Source organism: Sarcophilus harrisii, chromosome 3, assembly GCF_902635505.1.
Source record: "Sarcophilus harrisii chromosome 3, mSarHar1.11, whole genome shotgun sequence".
Lineage (NCBI taxonomy): Eukaryota > Metazoa > Chordata > Mammalia > Dasyuromorphia > Dasyuridae > Sarcophilus > Sarcophilus harrisii.
In genome coordinates, this window is record NC_045428.1 from 315,514,776 (window position 1) to 315,533,421 (window position 18,646).

Sequence of the window (18,646 nt, forward strand, 5' to 3'; positions counted from 1 at the left end):
CATACATACCAGCTACCCAAGGCGCTGGGATTCCCTTAGCAGCAGGGATGCAACTCTGCTGTTGGGGTGTAGCACTGTGACATAGAAAGTGGCCAGTTGGTGGATTATTCTTATTTAATGCTTGAGTATGAGACATATTTTAACCTCTCCTAAAGAACAAACAGTTTAGAGGTGATCACAGACATAATGGTTTTCATTCGTATTCACTTTCCAGAGGCCAGATTTTAGCTTCTGGCTCCCACAAAGGAATTCTAGAACTGGAGTCTAGAACTGCTTCAGTTGCCCCCTGGCTCCGTATCTATCTGTACACACCACATTTTTTTGCCTGTAAAAAAGGCTTTCTTGTTTGGATTCCAGGATCCTTGGGAAGCAAGAATAAGAAGAAATCTTTGCAAGGATTTTTCAAGGAATTGATCCTGATAGTGGCTTTTTATGTAATCCATTTCCCCATAGAGTTGTGCTAAATTGGTGACTTTATATTTGATTTTCTGCAATCAGTCAATCAACAAGTGTGAATAAGGCACGATTGTACTAGGAAGAACACTAGATAGGAGTCAGACCAGATGGAGATTCCAGCTCAGTAGATGTGTAAACTTTGGGGGAAATCATATAATCATCATTGTAATAATCACTCTTATTTTTAATGCTTTAGAGCTTGCAAAATACTTTCTTAACAGCAACCCTATGGTATAGGCAATGTAAAATAACTTAATGTCCACTTCATATATTAAATATCTTATAGATAGGAAACTCAGTCATATAGAGGTTGTGGGGAGTACCCAGGAGCAACCTTGTACTTGAGCCTGAGATTTTGACTCTATGGCCAGTGTGTTTGCAACTATACTCTAAACCCAGAATTTAACCTTCTCCAAGGTTCAGTTTGCCTACTTGCAAAATGAGGAGATTGCTTCTTTCCAGACTGTTATTCTCTGAATCTGTGACAGATTGATAGCACTGTGGCATTCAGATACAAATATAACTTCAACAAGGCACCTTAGTATCTCCAACTACAGGAAGGGGAGAGAACAAGCATTTATATAGGGCCTATTATATGCTAATCACTTTTTAAATATTATTTTGTTTGATCCTTAAAACAACTCTGGTAGGTAGGATGCTATTAATTATATGTATAATGGATTTTACAATTGAGAAAACTGAAGCAGAGTATGGGACTTGTCCAAGATCATGCAGGTATTGTGTCCAAGGTCAGATTTGAATTCAGATCTTCCAGATTCCAGGTCTGGTGCTGCCACTTAGTTGCCTAGCTTGCCTGTAGGTGCTACAGAATTTTAACATCCAGAAAGAAAGTAACATCCAGACATATAAGAGTCCATCTAGTTATTCTTGTTCCTTCTATAGCTTTTCTGACAAGTGGCTATCTCCTAAGGTAGTACGTTCCTCTTCTGGAGAGCCCCCCTTGGTAGGAAGCTTTTCCTCATTGATATCAGTAACTACAGATTACATACCTAATACATACATAATCGACATACATAATCTCACCTAATTCTTATAATGATATTGAGGGAATAGATGTTACAGGCATATCATTTTTATTTTATAGATGAGAAAATCTGAAGCTCAGAAAGCTTGCGTTATAGCCCATGGTCACATAGCAGCTATGAAGAATGAGAAGTGGGAAGCTTCTCTGTAGCTTTAATCCATTGCTCCTAGTTCTGCCCTCTGGGACCAAGTTGACCAAGTCTAATCCCCCTTCAAGATATCAGCCCTTCAATTACTTAAACAATCCAGTTCCTGCCCCCCCTTTACCCTCTGTTAGTCTTTTCTTTTTCAGGGAAAAGTTGAGATGATAAAATACATTTTAAAAGTCACTTAACAAACTAAGAAATGAATAACAATAATAATTTACATTGATTAATTTTTTATGGTCTTCAAATAAATAAATTCCATCCCTTCCTCCATATTGGAGAGGATGGAATGAATGAATTTATCCTGTGTCATTCCCCCCACACACTTCCTTTTAAAAAAAAAAAAATAAGATCATAGATTTAAAGCTTGAAGAGTTTTGGAAGCCATTGAAACCAACCCTCTCACTTTACAGGTGAAGAAACTGAGGTAGAGAGAAGTTAAGTTACTTGTCCAAGGTCAATCACTAGTAAATCACTGAGGACCCCATACAGTATGCCATGCTGCCTGAATAATTTCATAAAATGTCCTTTATAGTTATTCAATCATGTATCATTTTCATATTAGTTTCTCAGGGTTTATAGAACAGCCCCAATTGGCCTTTCTACACAGACAAGAAAACCATAGCCCTGAATGGCCAAGAATACTGACCCAGATCCCATTAGCAGCATTAGGCCTCAACTTCCCCTAAAGCTTTTAGGTCCTTCTTTGTGAGCCCAAGGCCCATAGATCTTTGTGCCTTGAGATAAGGACAACGCAGTTGTGGGAGAATTGGGCTCACTCTCTGGGCTCCAGGGAAATCCCAGACTGTCTACAGAAAAATGTAGGCGTTCAGAGGATGGGTTGAGGGTGAACACAGAGTCAGGCTCTTGGCTTAACACAATTATTTGCTTGGAGAGTTCATTTGATAGAGTATTACTGGACAACTAGGACTGCAAGGGCTTCTACAGAATATAGGATTCAGATTGAGAAGAAACCATAGAGATCATCAGGGTCAGTTTCATTTTACACCAAATCTATAAAGGTCTAGAAGAACAGGGAGATGTGCCTACTGCCATAGAAAGAGTGAGGAGTGGGACAGAGATTGGAACACAGTTTCCATCTCTAAAACCACACTGTGCTCACTGTACTATACTTGGAGGGCAAAGGGTATAGTCAACCCAATGAAGTGAGAATTGGTTTGAAAGTCAGGAGACCAAGCTTGTCTGCTTATGCTACAAACCAGCTATTTGATTTCAGTCAAGTCATTTATTTCATTTGTTTCATTTAATGTAAAGAGGTTGGAATAAAGGATTTAAGGCCAGGGGTTCTCAACCTTTTTGTGTCTCAAGAACTCCTTTGGCAACCTAGTGAAGCCTATAGACCCTTTTTGAGAATCATGGCTTTAAAAGTATAAAATAAAATAGAGATGATTTTGAGGGAAGGCAATTTTCCTGAAATAATTATTTTTTTTTTAATTTTAAGTTCACTGACACCAACCAAGTTAAGAAACCCTGAGATAGGTTTTTTCCAATTCTCTCCACCACCCCTCATCTCAAGTCCATAATAATATCTAGGTCAGTCTTTAAACCCAGGGATTGGGCCAGGGAATATGTGTGAAACATTATTAAAACAGGATAAGGCTAGCCAGTGTAGGAGCTTTAGTAAATCGATACTTGACAGTGTTTTGATGATTCTGGTGGTTGATGTAGTTGGTTGTTATTTTTAAGCTGCTGGATTGTTTTGAAGTCTCCAAAGGGAAACAAAAATGGCTCATGCTGCAGGCTGAGACTATTTCTTTTGCCTCTGTGGCTTACTGTCAGGGCAGGAGCCTGTTGGTCTCCCAGAGGAAGCCAGGAAAACCCAGCAGAGGGCTGCTTGAACTCTCTTTGGCTCAGAGATACTACTTGCATTTTTAATGTCAAGTCTTGGCATTTTCCATTGAAATGTCACCCCGCCTTCTTTGGTGGAAACCTCCCTTAGTGTTTGAATCCCAAAACAAAGTACTCACTGGATTCCTCCTGCCCTTTTTCCTTTATCATCTTCATGCACTTTATATCAATATCCCTCCCACTCTTATACCCTTTCCTATCCTTAAACCTCAATTTCTGCCTAGTCCTGTGACTTTCTCACCTGCTTTTAAGCTCTGGGTGTGTTTTCCAACATTACTAACAGATCATTTCTTTGGGACCCAGCCGGTATTTCATCAGTTTCCTTTTCAGAGAAGGTTCATAGATGTCCCTTATTTGACATCAAAGAGGCTCCCCTATTACCTAGGGGTTCCCATTTTAAACTTAACTTCTTGTATCAAGGAGTATCACTGTAGGTGGGATCAGGACCAATTCATAAGCAAAAAGAGAGCAATATTTTCTCCCTAATATTTAAGGATCTGCTGTCACCTGGGCAAAAAACTGGGTGCAGACAGTCTGGGCTCTAGAAACAATCATACATCAGAACTTCACTGTACCATAGTAGTCAACCAACATGTTAGCACAATTTTGTCTTTGGGAATACCGTCACCAGCAAGTGAAAAATGCTCGTTATTAGTGCCCTATGTTAGACTGGAAAGAACAATAGCCTTAGAAATTATGAGGTTCTAAGCCCAGTTCTGTACCCTAAGTTCTGCTGGCATTTCTGCCATTTCATTAATGAAGAAATGAAGACAGAGAATATGTGGCTTTTATGTCATAGGTGGACCTGGATTCTACATTACCTGAGTCCAAAGGTAACGCTAGTAAATACAAAGGGCCTTAGTCGTAGTCATAGCTTTCATTGGGGATACTCTAAATCCCAGTTTCTTAAACTATGGTTCTGGACCTCATACAAATCTCATAACTGATTGTAGGGGTTGTGAACTTTAATTTATTACCTTTAAATTTTTGATGTGTAGGCCTATTTCGGATCTCTATATACCTGGGATCATGTACAAATTTCTGGGATATAGAGAGTTCAGAAGTTGAAAAAGTTTAAGAAGTCCTGCTCTAAAATAGAAGTGTCAAACATACTGACTGAACTCAGTATTCCTGGGTTCCCTACAGATCAATTCCCTAGCCTGAACCCAGATTAAAATGTAATAGGGAAATAACTAACAAAATAGGTAACAGAGATACTATTATTGTGTGGTTTTTTTTTAAGTCAGTATGCAGCCTGTTGGAGTCCTTATGTATAGATTTAATGGCCCCAATTTCTTTTTTTTAAGTCTTATAGTATTTTATTTTTCCAACTACATGGAAAGATAGTTTTCAACATTCACCTTTGCAAAACCCCATGTTCCAAATTTTTCTCCCTCTTCTCCCCTCCAAGATAGTAAGCAATCTGATAGAGGTTAAATATATGCAATTCTTCTAAACATATTTCCACATTCATCATGCTACACAAAAAAATAAGATCAAAAGGGGGGAAAACATGAGAAAGAAAAAAACAACAACAAAAAGATGAAAATACTGTGTTTTGATCCTTTTTCAGTTTCGATAGTTTTCTATCTGGATACGGTTGGTACTTTCCATCCCAAGTCTTTTGGAATTGCCTTGAATCACCTCGTTGTTGAAAAGAGCCAAGTCTATCACAATTTATCATCACATAATCTTGTTGTTATGGTGTACAATATTCTCCTGGTTATGCACACTTCACCAGCATTAGTTCATGTAAGATTTTCCTGGTTTTTCTGAAATCAGACTTCTCATAATTTCTTATAGAACAACAATATTCCATTGTGTTCATATACCGTAACTTATTCAGCCATTCCCCAACTAATTGGCATCCATTCAATTTCTGATTTCTTATGACCCTGATTTCTATTTGATTTTGACACCACTGCTCCAGAATTTTTCTAATGAGACTTGATTCTAGCTTCCAAAATTCAATGAACAGGATCTTTGCTGTCACAGGTTGGAGTATATTTTGTTGGAGTATATATGTTGTTGTCCTTCATTTTTGAAGAGGATCAGTGACATCATGACTGATTTCTTGACTAGCAAATAAATTGGATTTCTCTTTCTCACTCTTTCTCAGTTATCAAAGTCCAGTGGCAAGCCAAAAATCAAACTTTTCATGAACTTTCTGGATTCTGCTTACTGAGGCTAGCCTTTTGTTTAGCATGTTAATTAGGAATCCATTGTCAGAAGAGTAAGCTCAGGGGAGGTCTAGAAGCCCCCTACATAAGACAGTTGAATATATATTATGTATCTACCCCTAGGAAGGAAAGAAGCAAAGAGAGGGTCCCTTTCCTCAAGGAGCTCACTGTCTTTAAAGAGTTGTATAAAGCATGTGAAACATTTGGGGCATTGTATTATTTCTGGACGGTATGATTCAGACTATGAATTCTGTTGAGTATTTGAGGAAGATTTCAAGAAGAATTTTGGCGTTAATGTCACTGGCATCTGGTATGAACACAGAACTCTATGGCCCTAGATCTTGGCCTGTGGTGAGAATTGTTCCACAGTACAAAGTAATCCTTAGTTTATTGCTAGAGCTTTTTTCTGCCTTTGGCAGAGGACTTGCAGGTGGATTGTTCCATAAGGAGGTCACTTAGAGGACAGTGAAGAATTCTGGTCACCAGAAATATCTTTAAAATGCCTGTGACTAGAATAATTTTTTTAATTACTCTATTGTTTAACCTGTAAGCTTCAATTCAGTTCCTGTCTTATGAGCCTGAGGAGTCTCAACTGGACACTAGAACAACAAATAAACCTGTTGGTCCTGAGAAATGGGTGTTGTCCATTCATCATTAGCGATTTTAAGAGTTTTTTTTTTTTAAGAAGAAAAAGAGCATAAGAATATGTATTAATGAACATCAGTATTCTATCTTAAGCCTGAATGCTAGAAGTTTATTTATATTAACTGAATGTATCAGTGGCAAATCTCTTAAAAAATTATATTCTCCATCTTTATCTCTCCTTTGATTCCCTACTGCATCTAATTCAAAATTTTCTGCATGGCACTTGCTCTCTGCAGTCTTATCTTGACTTATCTCTCTAAAATTATCTTCTGTCCTCCCCAATACAAACTTTTTATTTTTAAAAATTGATGCCTTTTGTTTTTATTTTGCATTCATTTCCAAGTATAATACATCTGCCTTTCCAATCCAACAAGTTTTCCCTTTTAACAAAAATTTAAAAATAAACATAGTTCAGCAAAACACAACAACATATTTACTTTATCTGACAATAAATGCAACATTCCATACTGAGTATCCCACCTTCAGTAAAGGGAGGAAAAGGCATTTTCTTAACTCTTCTGTGAGGTCAAGCTTAGTTATAATTGCATTACTCAACCCTTAATTTTAGCCAGGTTAATTTCCTTATTGTTCCTTCTACACTGAATATTCATGTGCCATCTACAGTTTTCCTTATATTTTTTTCCTACTTGAAATTCCCTGTTTATTCTATCCAATCAATCTTATCTTTTAAGATCTAGTTGAAGTTCCAGGTTCTCTGAAGCCTTCTTTGATCATTCTAACTAGCCTTATCTTTTTTCTTTGGTTTCCTATAGCTATTACTCAGTCCCACACTTCATAGGTTTCTTATCCTTCAATTTTTTTTTCTGTTGTGTGCATTTGTGCAAAGTGCCATACTAAGCACTAAAGCTACTAATAAAAAAGTAAAAACAATTCTTGTCCTCAAGAAAGTTGCATCTTAACAGATGAGATAACATATATGAGAGGTTTCATCTGGAAATGTCCCATAAAAGATGCAGTGGCAGAATAGATGACTATGCTTTTTCTTTGATGTCATTTCTACTTATAAAATTGTATACATTTCTGATGTTGAACCATATGACAGTGCCAAGATTTTAGTGATAACTTTTTTCCCCTGGACATTGGGTAAATATGGCTATAGTACCTGAAGGGTTAGTTACTTGGCCGGGTTTCTATTAAGGCTACTTTCCAAATGATGGATGCAGGGAGGCCCTAAAAGGGTAGGATATTTACATAGTTAGAGAGTAGAAGCATTCCTTTTGAAAACAAAAGTATTGACAAAAGTTTGGTGGTTGGTATGAATACTACATATGTAGAAGATAATGAAGAAGTTGGCCTATTTAGAATAAAGAATGCATATAAAACTGAGGACATTTGAATATAAGTTGAAGCTATTTTTCAATGAGTGAGGGAAAGGGTAAAGGAAGGGAATTAGGAACTCAATAACTTTTTTTAATGAATGTCAAAATATAATTTTAAAAATTCATATAGAGTATCAATGGAAGGTAAAGTTCTATTAAATTGAATATCCATTGAAATCCAGGTAGTGGATTTTGGATACAATCTGATAGTCAATGGAAAACCATTGTAGGTTTTTGAAAAGGGAAGTTACAACAAATGGTTTCCTACCAAATTTCTGATATCACAGATTCTCTGATATTTTGTTCATCCTGAGCATAATCAGAAGTTTTGCTAAGAGGAAGATTGAAAAATTAACAGACTGGTTCCATTCCTTACTTCTGTGACTCAGGAAGACTGAATTAAAAGTATAATATATAGGGCTAGTACATGACTTCTTGGTCTTGTCACTTATTTTTACTGGGAGATTCTGTTAGTCTCTTAACCTTGAGCTCCCCAAATTTCTTCTTTGAACTAAGCTTTCATTTTGGCTGTTTACTTTTCTTAGAGGATGATGAAATTAATAACAAGTTTGTAAAATTCCTTAAATCCTTGAGGAAAACATTTCAATAATTAGAAATGCTTCTCTTTTTCTTTTTCTTCTTCCTCCTCTCTTTACCCACCTCTGCTGACAGTACTACATTACCATGACAGTATTATTTATTACTCATAAGCACTTCTGCTTATGAAAATGTGTGTGTGAACAACCTTTAGCAAAGACTAGGGATTTTCCTTCTTTCAGTCATAACAAATACTGGTTATGGAAACAATCTGTAGAAAATTAAGGCAAAAGGAGAACAAAAATCTATGTGCTGGAAAATGGAGAAATGTTCAAGGAGAAGTTATCTGTTAGCTAACATAAGTCATATAGGACTCCAAGGCTCTGAGTTGCCTGCTCTGAATAGAACTCTTTTTAACCATCAAATTATAATCTTCCCCCCTTTCCAATAGCTTGACACTTGTTACAGCCTTCTACATTGGCTTCAGTGTTACTTGTGATATAAGAGGTGGTTCTGTTTGAAAGTCATCTGTTCTAATTGAAAGGGCCTTGAAATAAGAGCAGGACAACACAGTCTCAGACTCTCATCAGTGATTTAGGGAATTAACTGTCTAGACAAATCATCTGGAACATATAGGAGCCACATTCCTATTCTCCTTCCCCTCTTCATTACAGTTTTTGATTTTTGTGAATTTCAATAGAATTTTGTTGTCCTTATTCTATTTATTATCAGTTCCTAGAGCTAGATGTTATCATATACTGTATATTTTACCATATGTTAATAGTTAACCTTATAATAAGCAATATGTTATATTTTAAAATTAGTACAAGTCATTCCCTCTGTCATGAAGAACACAATCTATATACATACCTTATCAAAATGTTTTATGAGTTAACAGGATGAAAAAAATATGGCATCCCCTGGTAGCCAGCTTTCCAATGCTAACACTCTCTGAACTTATCCAGGCTTGTTCTCTGATGATGGACATGCTGTCCATCAACAGGTTCATACTAGAACTTTTTCAAACTGGCAGAACCTGTCTGAGCTTGCACTCTACTGGCATGACCTTTGAGAACCCACTTTCTTCTCCATGTCTTAATAAGTCATGATAATGCAATATAGAAAGATTTTAGTGTAGGGTAGGGTTAGGATGTATATCATGAATGCAAACAATAGATGATCTATAATATTCTTGTACAATATTATAAACATACATATGAACAACCCAGATCCTACTGAATTTTTTTTTATTTAGAGAACTAGATGATATAGTGGATAGAGCACCTGGCCTAGAGTTAGGAAAGTTAGGAAGAGTTCAAATCCAACCTCAGACAATAGTTATGGAACTATAACAAGCCACTTAACCTCCATTTACCTCAGTTTTCTCAACTATAAATTGGTGATAATCAGTAGCATCTATCTTCTAGGATTCTTGTAAGGATCAAATGAGATTATACTTATAAAAAGTATTTAGTATAGTGTCTGTCTCATTGAAGGTACTATATAAATGTTATTATATCTCCAAAATAATAGATCATGTTAGAGAATCTATTAAGTATTTGATAATTAAACTTCCTAGTATAAACTTGGTTAAGTTTCCTTGGCTTTACTAGAAACCCAAGTTATGAAAGGAATACACAGAACCTGTATAAATACAACTATAAAAATTTATTACCCAGATAAAAAAGAATCCAATAACTTGAAGGACATTTAATGTCTATGAATGAGTCAGGTTAATATAGCAAAAATGACAGTCCATTAATATACATCTTGGGTATGATATCAATTAAAATATCAAGGGCATTCTTTATAAAACTAGATAAAGTCATAATTAAATTTATATGGAAAAATAGGCAAAGCTATAAAAAGACACACTGAAAAGTAATGGTGCTCTTGTACTGCCAGACTTTTAAGACATTACAAGAAGTTATCATCAGGACTATCTAGTCCTATTGAGAGAAGCAACAAAGGAGAGTTCATAGCATAATCGGTAGTTTCCTAAAAACTGTCAGATTGCTCTTCAAAAAGATTGTACAAAATTACAATACAAAAGAAATAGATCAATGAAATAAGATAGCTACACCAGATGTCCAACCAAATGTATGCAAGAGATTGGTATTAGATTGAATTTATAGAAAATTTTTAAAAAATTCATTATTTAACAAGTATACTTGATAAAGTTGGTTGCCTACCCCACCCCACCCAATCCCCGCTATCTTACACAAAATGAATTCCAACTGACTTGAATTTAAACATAAAATCAAACAAAACAAAAAAATCTACAAAAATATGGTACAAAGTATTTCTATTACTTATTGAAGTTATGTTTGGCTTGCTTTCTCATTGGTGGTGAGGGGGAAAGATGGGAGGAAGAGAATGTAGATCTTTGAAATAATCTTTAGAGGAAAAAATCATTGTGGAGGGAAAACTTTTCATTTTTGGATTCAACAAATAGAAGACATTATTACAAATAGGATAAATGTACTGATCTAGGAAATTTTTTTTTTAATTCTGTACCTTGAAATTAAAAGAAAATAGCAGAATGGCCAATTATGATGGATAAAAACTTGACTTAAAATATAGAAGGAAGGACCTGTTAAAAGTCATAATGTTGATACCTATTCCACCATAGATAAGTCAAATGGCATGAGAGAGCTTTCAAGATGGGAAATACAGATTGTTAATATCAACTTGAAAATATCTTCAATATGATTAATATAGGTATAAATTAAAATAACTTTGAGATGCCTTCTCACATCTGGGAAATCTAAAAGAATTATTAAAAGCAATAAAAAATAAGTGCCAGGGGAGGGAGTAGAGGAGCAGATAAGGACATTCGTTCACTGATGGAATTGTAATTTTGTACAATCTTTTTGAAGAGCAATCTGGCAGTTTTTAGGAAACTACTGATTATGCTTACTTACTGATTATGCTATGAGCTCTCCTTTGTTGCTTTTCTCAAACATTCTCATTTCCTGTGAAAAGATAACTGGGGCTTCAGAACCATGCCATTAAACTATCTCATATCTGATAGTAATGGTCATTACTATCCCCAAATTTTTGAATTGCTTTACAAGAATTAATACTAGACTCAGACACACAATCTCTGGCCATCTCTAAAGAGAGAGAGAGAAAAAGACAAGACACAGAGAGAGAGATCACTTTTCTTTTTGCTTGACTAATCTTCCTTACATTCAGAATTCACCAAACACAATTCAACAAATATTTAATGAATATTTTAAAAATTTTAAACGTCTCCTTAGATCATAAATCTAGAGCTGGAGTTCCAACCCTTTTATTTTTCTACACAGGAGGAAAGGGTATGGGAAGGAAGTTAAGGGAAATACCAAAAATTGGATTTGAATCCCAATCATTGGGTTGACTTCAGAACCATTGCTTTTTTCACTGTCATCCAGGCAGATAATTATAAATAGCTTTCTGAATACCCTGTCTTCTGAAATCTGTATCTGATTTCCCCATGGTTTCTCATTCCTAATATAGAGAGAGTTGAAGTAACTTGCACAATGTGATTCAGATAGTAAGTGATAGGTGTGGGCCATGACTCCTGTTTCTCAGACTCAAAAAGCAGAATACTTCCTACTAAACTATGTGGTGGTTTTCCTAATAACTCTAAGATTAAATTAACTCCAATGTCTTTAACACTTTGTAAAGAAATGTCTTAACACTTTAGTAAAGATTCCAACAAAACTATATTGTCAATCCACCTCTCAATTCAGTTCCTAGTCTGACCATCCTTGATGTAAGGGATTTGTTGCACACCTACAACCTTATCTTACTCCTCTACTCTTATTGGAAAAATGGGAAAAAATGAAATTTGGAAGCAGCACCCACAGCTCTAAATGTAACCTAGAAATGGAGGTTTTCCCATTCCCCTAGGAAGAGAATTGATGACAGATTAGAAAGAACAGCAAAGCCCTTCCACTGGAATTCTCTCACTAGGGTGCCCTCAGGTGATCTGCTCCACTTCTGTGCTGTCACATGGTCCCTGTTCCCATGGAATTATATTGTCACCATTGGCAACAAGAATAATATGGTTGGACCCTTCTCATGCATAATGATTTCTAAAGATTTATGCAAATAAAATTTGTGAAGGAGGAAGAAAATCAGCAAGACATCAGGAAGTAATGTGTTGTAGACCTTCTCTAGCCACTAATTATGTGCACCTGTTTTCTAGGAATTATGACATCAACTCAGTGGTTTAGATCTTTCAGAAGTAGTATGGAAAATGAATCATGAGACAATGATTTTCTCATCACTAGAAAGGTTTAGGCAGAGGTTAAATGAACATTTACTTTTCTAATTCTCAGTTTCCTCTTTGATAAAATGGGGGTAAGCATCAAATTATTTTGAATAATATATAGTACTGTACAAGTATAAGGCAATACATTATTAAATAAAATAATGCAGTATAGGAAATCACTAAAATAGCTTTGTCTGGGGTGAATTATTTTGCAAAGCAAGGAAATGATTTGTCATAGAATACTAACTTTTTAATGGCCTAAATGTCCCTAGCTGCATTTCACATTTGTCTTTTAAAGCCAATTTTCTAAGGAACATTTGATTTGAACCAAGGCTTATCTTGATACATTTAGTACCAGACTTGACCTCCTCCTCCCAGTGTTGTCATTTCCCCAAGGCCCACCCTCCTCCTCCAGGAAATCTCCCCTCTCTATTCTGGAACAACATAATCTCTCATTTCTCAGAACCCTAAAGAAAATTTATCAGCCCTCTTCATTTTGCGTAGAGTCATGGTCTCAAATTTAAAAAATAATTCAGAAACTATCTACATCCATCATACATTATTAATAATGATCTCTCCAGTATCACTGATAAATAATTATCCAGCCTTCATCTAAAGACTCTCAGGAAGGGATAAATCATCACTTTTGGAGATATCCCATTTCATTTTTAGTATAGCTTCAATTACCAGGTTTTTCCTTACTTAAGATCATAAGATTGAAAAGAAATTGATTAATAAATTAAAAAGACCTTAGAGATCACGTGGTCCAACACTTTTATTTTATATCAGATTTTAAACTGTTTCCATGCCTTTGCCACATTAATCACTTATAGTTACTCAAGCTAATCACTTCTAATTTCTCTTTCATGTAAATGCCTTTTAAATATTTGAAGTTTGGTATTATATGAATACACACATACACACACACACACACACACACACACTCCCAAAAATGTGGCATCCAAAACTGGACAGTACTTTAGATGTGATCTGATCAGGGCAGAGTATAGCACAACTGTTTCTTCTCTTGTTTGGGATACTATGCCTTTTTTTTTTTTTTTGCACAATCTAAGACAATATTAGTTTTGTCATTATTTTGCAGGAGGAAGGTGAATGGACTGCTCTGTTATTGTTGAAAATATTGAGTTTGCAGCCTACTAAACCCCCACATCTTCAAAGAAAACAGGAATATAGCCAAGTTTGCTCCATTCTGAATTCATGAAGTTGATTTTTTGACCCAGGTGCAGAATTTACATTTGTTCATACTAAATTTAATCTTAGTCAATTTGGCTCATTCCTTTTATCAGATCTTTTTGTATTTGGACTTTGTCATCCAGTGAATTGACTATATCTATCCTAGCTGTTAATATCTGCAAATTTTATTAGTATATTTTCAATGACTTTATCCAAGTCATTTATAGAAATATCATATTGTATAATACTAAGGATATTTCCCCAGAACATTCTTCTAGAAGCCTGAGTCATCAACCCATTAGGGACTACTTTTGGGATCCTGTATTCAACCAGTCCTGAAATTACTCACTTGTACCATCTAGACCACTACTCTACAGTTTATCCATGGGAATATTGTGGGAAATTCTGTTGAATGTTTTTCTAAAATCTGATTGTCTTATTCTACATCACACTTAAAGCCTTCCCCAACCATCCTGAATCTATCTATTTTGCTTACAAAATGTGAATTCTGTTGTGATTTGCTCTTTGTGGAGCCATGTTTTTTTTAGTCATCACTGCTTTTTTTTCTAAATGCTTACACACATTTCCTTTGATAATCTGTTCTCGAGTTTTGTCAGAAATAGAAGTGAAGCTCATTGACTTGAGATTTGCAGACCTCACCCACTTCCCTATTTGGAAAACTGGGGCAACATTTGGCTGCCTTCAGTCCTTTGGCACTTTTTTCTATTTTCCATAATCTTTTGGAAGCCATCAACAATGTCTCAGAAATAACATCTGCTGGTTCTTTCAGCATCCTAGAGTATCATTCATCTTGGTTTGTTAATTCATTAAGAATTGGTAGAGTCTCTCAGCATGTTCTCTTTTTCTTCAGGTTATATTCCCTAACAATTTTCTTTCCACTTCCAGTTTGGAAGATTATTCTTCTTAGAAGAGATAAGAAATAAAATAAGCATTAAATAGTTCATCCATGTTATGCTAGTGTATTTTCATCACCCCATCCACCATGTGGAATGCTTCACTCTTCTTTTTTTTTTTTTTTTTTTTTTTTTTTTTGCTCTCAACATAAATTAAATACTTTATTCTGTCTTCAACATGAATCACATTCAGCTTCAGCACATTCTGGACTTTCATACTTTTAATGGTATTATTGTAGGATTCATGGCATTTATATTTATTCTCAATTTCCTACCCTTGCTTCCATTTTCTACACAGGTAACTACTAAAGTCTTAATAGAGTTTTAAACTATCAAAGACTAATATTGCACAGAGGCTTTGGGAACACCATATAATTATCTTTTAAAAAGTTGAGCCTGTTCCCTGTGCATCTCCATTATTTAGACAGCTTCCTCCTTCTTTCTCTTTGGAGTTATACCTGTTTGTGCCTTCAGAATTTTATTCTTGAGAGTTTTCTATCCTTCTTGGGCTGATTTGTACCAAAGAATATTAAGCCTTTTCATTCTATATCTCCATAATATTTACCATTTGAAATCTGATCTTGAAAAATATTGAGCCTATTTCTGACTATGTCCAGTTACCCACTTTCTCTTTCTATCTTGAATTCTATGATAGAGTGTCCATTTGCTTCCAAGGATCCTGTCAATTAATCAACAAGCATTTTACTTAAGTAACTGCTACTTTCTTGTTGGTCAAAATTGGGCTTTCACCATTTCTTTCACCATTTGAAGAATAAATGATCATTAATAGGTACATGCTTCTTCATATTGTGTTATGTTTCAATCATATTAGAATTTTGTCCCCAACCAGACTCTATATTCTTTGAGGTTAAGGATCATGTTAATTTTTTCTTAAGTCCCTCACATTGCTTAGCACAGGTCTTAGAACATATTAGCCATATATGCTTGAGATTTAAGTGATAGCCCTAAAAAGGCTGAGAATTGATTTTAAAAAAACAAACAAAGAAGTTTTTATTTGAGTGAATTCACAAGTAGGGAAAGGAAGGGAATGAAGAAAGAGGATGTCATTGTTTAGGCAACAATTCCCCAGGGCCATTGAAGATATATATAAGAAGTGACAAGCCATGCAATTCTAGGCTATGACCCAGACTTCTTTATTGGACTTTGCTTAGAAGATAGAAAAAGAAAACAACTTCTTAGGAACAAGGCACTCTTTCCATGGATCACTAAACAATGAGCTACTAGTACTAATGAAGGGATAATCACATCAGCTTTTCCTTGGCTTTCTTAATCTTTCCTGTGTCTCACAAACTGGACAACATCAGGTTTTGATCTAAAATTGTCTTGTACAGGAAAAGATAAAGATAAATGTTGGAAGGGATATGGGAAAACTGGGACACTAATGAACTGTTGGTGGAGTTGTGAACTGATCCAACCATTGTGGAATGCACTTTGGAACTGGGCCCAAAGATCTGTAAAATTGCACATACCCTTTGATCCGGCAGTATCAAAGAAATCATGAAAAAAGAAAAAGAACCCACGTATGAAAAAAATTTTTGTAACATCCCTTTTTGTAGTACCAAGGAACTGGAAACTGAGTGGATGCTCATCAGTTGCAGAATAGCTGAATGAGTTATGGTGTAGAAATGTAATGGAATAAGAAACTATGAGCAAGCTGACTTCAGAAAAGCCTGGTAAGACTTACTAATGCTAAGTGAAGTGAGTAGAACCCAGAGAACATTGTATATAGCAATAACAAGATTAGGTGATGATCAATTGTGATGATTTTTCAATAGTGAGATGATTCAAGGCAATTCCAATAGATTGTGATTGAAAGAACCATCCACATCCAGAGAGAGAACTATAGGAAACCTGAATGATGATCAAAGCATAATTGTTGTTGTTGTTGTTTGCTTGTTTTTTTTTTTTAACCCTTGTGTTTATTTTTCTTTTTTTCTTGTACAACATGAAGAATATGGAAGCATGTTTAGAAGAATTGAACATTTAACCTATAATGCATTGCTTGCTGTGTAGATGAGGGAGGAGAGGGAAGAGAGGGAGAAAAATTTGGAACACAAGGTTTTGCAGAGGTGAATGCTGAAAACTATCTTTGCATATATTTGGAAAAATAAAAAACTAATATAAAAATAAAGTAAAAAGTAAATAAAATAAAATAAAATTGTCTTCTTGTCTCAGTTAGGATTTTTAAAAAATATTTATAAGGTTTGAGCAGAGCTCAGGACTTTCCCAGACTTGTTACATAGCAAAGAATAATAGGATATTCTACAAATCCAATCCAACCTCAATTAAATATAGGGCTCAGGGGAATAAGAATTTTGGTGAATTTAATTTTCTGGATAACCGGGGAAATCATGCAGAAAACCCTTTTATTGACCTAAAATTGAGAATTGACCTGAAATGCCTCATCCACAATTGACTTTTTCTTTGCTGGTCTAGGTCTGAAGAGCCTTAGAGCATATTTCTGTTTAGGAATAGGAGAGAAAGAGAGAGAGAGAGAAAAAGAGGAGGGAGGGAGGGAGAGAGAGAGAGAGAGAGAGAGAGAGAGAGAGAGAGAGAGAGAGAGAGAGAAAAGTAAAGCATGCTTTTTACCACTGTGAGATACAGTGTATAATAGTGTGCTAAAATCTAAAATCAGGAGAGCATGGGTTCAATCCTGCCTCATATACTTATTTGCTATAATGCTAAGCAAATCACAGCCTCTCTGAGCTTTGACTTCCTCATCTGCAAAATGGTATAGTCTCAATTTTAATGATGATGTCTTTAATACTATAATAGCACCTATCTTCCAGGTTTTTGTGAGTATCAAAAGAGATAATCTATGTAAAACACTCTTCAAATTTTAAAATGCTATGTTATTACATATCATGATCTAAGGATGCTCCTGAAAGTTGGATTTTTCATGAATCCTTAGTAGCAATGTTTTGTCATTTTTGTTTTTTTGGGTTTTTTTTTTCAAAGAGATGGAAGGCTTCAGAGATACTGTTAACTTCAAGATGATGATTAGTTGAGCTCTGCTTAATCAAGTATTTTCTGTATCTGTGTTGTCTAAAATTGTGTATTTTTCATGACTAATCAAGGAAGCAGTTATATCACTGACAACTTGAAATAATCTAAAGTAGGTTGTTCAAAAGAAGCAAAGTAATCTCCAAATATGTTGTTGCATAATAAGAATGAAATTACATGATTTCTCTGTTAAAACACTGAACAGTTAGTATTTGATTTCTAGTGGTCTTTATCTCTGAGGACCTGCACTTTTTCCAGTGCTCTGTATCCATTTGTATTTCTGGTTATGTGAGCTTCCTCTTCTCTCCTGAAAAGCTCTAATAAAGCATTTAAATCAATGATTTCCTTCTACATTCCTTCTGCATTCCATCACCACTACCATGGTCATCATAATAGTTAACACATATTGTTAAATGCTTTATAAATATTATATCATTTGACCCTCACAACAGTTCTGGGAGATCATCCCCATTTTATAATCAAGGTAACTGAGTTAAATAACTTGCTCAAGATCTCTTTGCTAGTTAAATTTCTGAAGGCTGGATTTGAACTCAGATCTTCCCTACTCTAGGTCTGGTGCTCTCTCCATCATACCATGTTGCTGCCATTCCTTCCCTTTGGTCACAGAAGAACTATCCTTGTGTCTCATCAAGGCTAAGCATCTACATGTGCTCTTGATTCTATTCTCTTCTGCTTCCTCTAGAATCTTGTCTCAGGCACCATCACCCCCTCTCTCAGGAATTTTCAATCTCTCATACTTGCTCCTTTTCATCCCACAAACATATTTCTCATCACTTTTTTTTTTATTTTTTGTGACCTTTCAATCCCATTGAGCCTTTCCTCCCTTTCATTGTTAAACGTCTTGAAATAGTTGCTTACACCCAATACTTCCACTTTCTCACTACCCACTCTTTCTTCAAATACTTGAAATCAGACTTCTACCCTCATCACTCTACTGGAATTATTCTTTCAAAGGTCACTAATGATGAATCACTAAATTAAATGGTTTAAAAAAAAGTCTTAACTCTCTTTGACC

The 18,646-nt window shown here is 35.3% G+C and overlaps 1 protein-coding gene across 5 annotated transcripts in view; it reads left to right on the forward strand.

Annotated features, from left to right (window-relative positions):
* ARHGEF4 (Rho guanine nucleotide exchange factor 4) overlaps window positions 1-18,646 on the forward strand; it is a 481,275-nt gene that overhangs the window by 287,702 nt on the left and 174,927 nt on the right. The gene's annotated exons all lie outside the window — the stretch shown is intronic.